We start from the raw sequence: 4,812 nt of genomic DNA, 5'->3' as shown, positions 1-4,812 counted from the left end.
AGCACTACGAGGTTTCTGGACCGCTATTTCAACAATACACGTCGACTGAATATTTGCCTTTAGTGTCCCTTTAAGTCGTAGGACGCGGTTAAGATTCCCGCAGCCACGGCGGCCGCATTTTGATAGGGGCAAAATGCAAGAACACCCGTGTACTTATCTTTAGGTGCATGTTAGAGAACTCCAGGTGATTGTAATTAATCTGGTCCCGACTACGGCGTGCCTCGTAATCATATTGTGGTTTTGGCGCGTAATACCAAGGAATATAAATGAAATGTACCGCATGTGTGAACCACAAATAAAAGACGAAAGCTTATTCCTTCCGTGGGAACAACCATGATCTGGCTCATTGTTAGTGCTGCTATTTTTACGCTGGTGCACATGTATTTACTTTGATCGTACGATTTTGTCCTATCAGGTCGTCTAGCGTACATATATATATACAGGTGAATTCATGAGCATACAACACAAAATAAGCGCACCAGTATAGATATATCTACACTGGTGAAAAAAAATAGAAGTTCAACTGTTTTTCTATTTTCTTTGCTAAGCTTTCTAAGAGCTAGCTCTTTGCACGTGTCACTTCATCTTGGCACAGAATGCCTTAGACCACGCAATGCATAACGTTCGCGTGTACTCGAAGGCCCAACTTAGGCCTTTTAATGAGCGGGCCCAAGTCCGGCCCGGCCCGCAGCCTCAAGCCCGGGCCCGGCCCAGGCCCGCACTTTGAAGCCCGAGCCCAGCCCGGGCCGCCGGAAAACGCTTCGGACGATGGGCCCAGCTTGATTGATATGTTCGCCTTTTGCCTGGGCATGCGTAGATAAGTTTTCGTGTCTACCTCTCTTTTCCGACGCTGTGCGCCTTCTTTTAGTTGTTAGTCGGAGTTTCTAGTGTCCTAACTTCTCTCTTGTGTCCGTGTTTGCACGCCCTTTATCACAAGGACTTGTTCGCAAAACAGGTACTGAAAAGATGAACACCAACTTTTAACAAATTGGTCATTTGATGTTAAGCCACACATGCATCTCAACCTTAGTATAACAGAAAAAAAGCAAAAGAAATTGTTAAAACCAAAGCTTCGTTGTATAAGTAGAACTTTTGTTCGTTTGCTGAACGATGACCGTATATGCAAAGTAAAGTTTCCAGTTGTTTAACTTTCTCATAGCTTAACAAGTCTGAGTATGGCACTTTGAAAAGGTTTATTTAATTAGCACAAAAACAGCAATTTCTGTGGAACTTGAAAGCCAGTAACAGCAGTTTGGTGCAGTCATACAGGGCACAGAAAGCTGGAAAAAGAAAGATTCAATTATGACCTACCAACTCGCCCAAGTTTCCACGCTTCATAACTCCCAACAACAAACGAAACGCTGTGGAGATAGGTTTGCAAGAAGCTTACCCTACGAGGCGAACGGGAAGGTACGCGACGTTCTCCGCTGCCACGGCGAACAAAGACGCTATGGCCGGTTTTGTCCACTCACCGACACGGCGCAGAAAAGGCACTCGAGGCAGGTTGTCAACAAACACGGTTTATTAACCCAAGATGCAGCACAGTGCGACAGTTATGGGCTGTGGGATCTAAGATCGTGTGTTCTTATTATCGCCGGCTCTCAGAGCACACGGAAGACAGCAGACGCGGTCGGTTCAACGAATACATTCAAGTTTATTACACACTGCTTTTACATTCGGCGAGCTCGCCGGCCGAATCTTATTACAATCTAGTCACTCGCTAAACATTACACGCGGACAATGAATACTTGGATAACATAACACACACTCAACAACGTAACACATGAAATACACCATGACATACGACAAGCAATAACCGCAAATGCGGCGTGCGAGGACGCACGACTCACCGACGAGGGGCCCCGAGGGAAACGAGCCGCGGTATCGTCCCCCCCGCGGGACCCACTGCGGGGAGCCGCCGTCCACGCCAGCCGCCAAATCCCAAGAGACTTCCTTTTTCCCGCCCGGCGGCCGCGGCGGGCTCGCTCGCTTCTTTCCGGTGGCGCGGCCGTCGCTCACGCGCAAACCCCAACGCTCGCGAGCCCAGCAACCACTGCCGCCGACGGCCTATCCGCGAGGCGCGCGTGCGCCACTAGGCGCAGACAACTCTCCACGGGGCCGACAGCACCCCCACATCCCCCCAACCTTATTCAACACATATCCCGAAAAAAAAAAAACTTGAAAACAAACATCCCCCCAACCTTAATTCAACACATATCCCGGAAAAAAGAACTTGAAAACAAACAGCTACACAAGCTTTACGAAAAACAACACATGTGGCCTAAATGTCCCTAAAGAATGTCCGTGCACCGCACTAGCCGCGGGTCGACACCGCTGCACTGGCTCGACGGCTGGGCCTCAGTCCCGGACTGCAAAGGCGACGTGACCGTCGGCGCGAGAGAGCGTCGCTCGCACCGACACGTCCTCCGGTTGTGGGCAACACTCACGAGGGCTCCAGCTTGAAGGCAGCTGCGCAGGTCACAGGCATGTCCATTGCCCAAGATGTCTCGACCGCATTCCTGGCCAGCGGCGAAGACGACGTGCAGGGGACAGCCAGCCGCGGGTTACGTCAATCCCGCTGCGTACATTCAAAACACTCGACAGAACGATGCCGCAGGACAAAGGGAAGGGAGCCACGGGCGCAGCGCCCACGTAGCAACGGCTGGCAATGATATCGGCGGTGGCAGACGACAAATTTAAGTGAACCAATGTTGCTTTTCTCAATTTGTGCAAACGCAAGCTAAATTAAACGAGGGAAGCAGAGTGCAACACCTCATCGCCACGATCCAACGGGTTGTGTCCCCCGCGCGACAGGCGGCTCCGCAGAGCCTTAGGCCTAACGAGTCGCTCGACAACAACCGGCATCCAAACGAGCACCCCGCACAGGCGCAGAGGAGGCAGCCGCGAGGAGACATCAGCTCTGTGATGTGGCCCTACGCGCTCGCTGCACACAGCAGCTTACCGAGCGATCGGCGCCCATCGTCCCGGACGATGTCACGACGCCCCGGCGTCGAGCCGCAATACCAGCAGCAACGACACCCGTGGCCCCTGGCCACCCGGCTACACAAGCCGCGACTCCCAGAGTCAAAGAGACAGAAGAAACTATTTACAGAAACCCGGACCACCTACGAGGCTTCCGTATTCGCTCGCTTCGGGCTTGCCTACAATCCACGTACTCTATGCCTCGCTCTCCCATGATGCGGACCACATGGCTCGTACCGAAAACTCAACGACGTTTTTTTTTTAAAAATAAAATGAACTTCCGTACAGAAAAAAAAAGAAAAAGAACTCTTAGTGTGCCGACGTGTTCAAACATGCCACAACAACCAATCTCCCCACTTACGAACAGCTAAAAAAAAAAAAACACCAGCGGGCCGACAAGTTCAAACATGCCACAACAACCGATCTTCTCGCTCTCAAGAAAGCACGCCGCCAACGGTAGCGATGACAATCCCCCCCTAGGCCTACTCTAACCCGGCTCACACAAAGGATGCTCCGAACCGCGAAAACTGTCGTCCGATGCCCCAAGAGCCTCCACGTTGGGCAGCCAGTGTGGGATCTAAGATCGTGTGTTCTTATTATCGCCGGCTCTCAGAGCACACGGAAGACAGCAGACGCGGTCGGTTCAACGAATACATTCAAGTTTATTACACACTGCTTTTACATTCGGCGAGCTCGCCGGCCGAATCTTATTACAATCTAGTCACTCGCTAAACAATTACACGCGGACAATGAATACTTGGATAACATAACACACACTCAACAACGTAACACATGAAATACACCATAACATACGACAAGCAATAACCGCAAATGCGGCGTGCGAGGACGCACGGCTCACCGACGAGGGGCCCCGAGGGAAACGAGCCGCGGTATCGTCCCCCCCGCGGGACCCACCGCGGGGAGCCGCCGTCCACGCCAGCCGCCAAATCCCAAGAGACTTCCTTTTTCCCGCCCCGCGGCCGCGGCGGGCTCGCTCGCTTCTCTCCGGTGGCGCGGCCGTCGCTCACGCGCAAACCCCAACGCTCGCGAGCCCAGCGCCACTGCCGCCGACGGCCTATCCGCGAGGCGTGCGTGCGCCACTAGGCGTAGACAACTCCACAGAGGCCGACAGCACCCCCACAGGGCTTGCAGGCCGTATAGGGAAACTCGGCAAGACAGGTCGAGTATGCTTGCCAGCGGCGCTACGGCTATCACACAAAGGGCAGCAGTCGAGCGTACGGACGAGAAGCCGCCTTCCAGAGTAGCGCGTCAACCTCTCGTGCAGGCCTGAGAGCATCTGACGCGGCGAGCCAGCACCAGACAGAAGCGATCTCATGGAAGAGGGGGTTGTCACTGGGGGCCAACGAGGACAGGCAAAGCACAGTAACATAGGCTAGCGTGGTGGGCGGCGAACATTGTCCGGACATGTCCGGACACGTGGCGCCGTGCGGAGAAGACCGACGCGTGGCTAGCACCAGGCAAAAAGGCCTGGTGGCATAGCCACGGTAGCCATGTTGCCAATTAACGGCGGTTCCCGGCACACGAGCCGCACGGGGCTATACACGCACTAGCTGGGGAACGAGGCGCGAAAGGGGAAAGCGCGCTCGATTCGCACAACGCAAGATTAGAGACTTAAGGTGAGCATGATAGTTTAATGTGGATTAGTGGCGGAACAGTTAAGAGTTGATTGTTGAGTCTCACCAGAACGTCGAAGGGTTGGGCCGACCGATATGCACCAGAATGCAGAAGCTCCAGCTTGTGGAGTGGGGGAGGGCTGCTGGTTATGACGAGGGACTGCTGTGCAACATGCTGTGATGCCAGGAGCAAATG

The sequence above is a fragment of the Rhipicephalus sanguineus genome, chromosome 3, assembly GCF_013339695.2.
Source record: "Rhipicephalus sanguineus isolate Rsan-2018 chromosome 3, BIME_Rsan_1.4, whole genome shotgun sequence".
Classification (NCBI taxonomy): domain Eukaryota; kingdom Metazoa; phylum Arthropoda; class Arachnida; order Ixodida; family Ixodidae; genus Rhipicephalus; species Rhipicephalus sanguineus.
The sequence above is the reverse complement of the archived record's forward strand: the minus strand, read 5'-3'. Positions refer to the sequence as shown.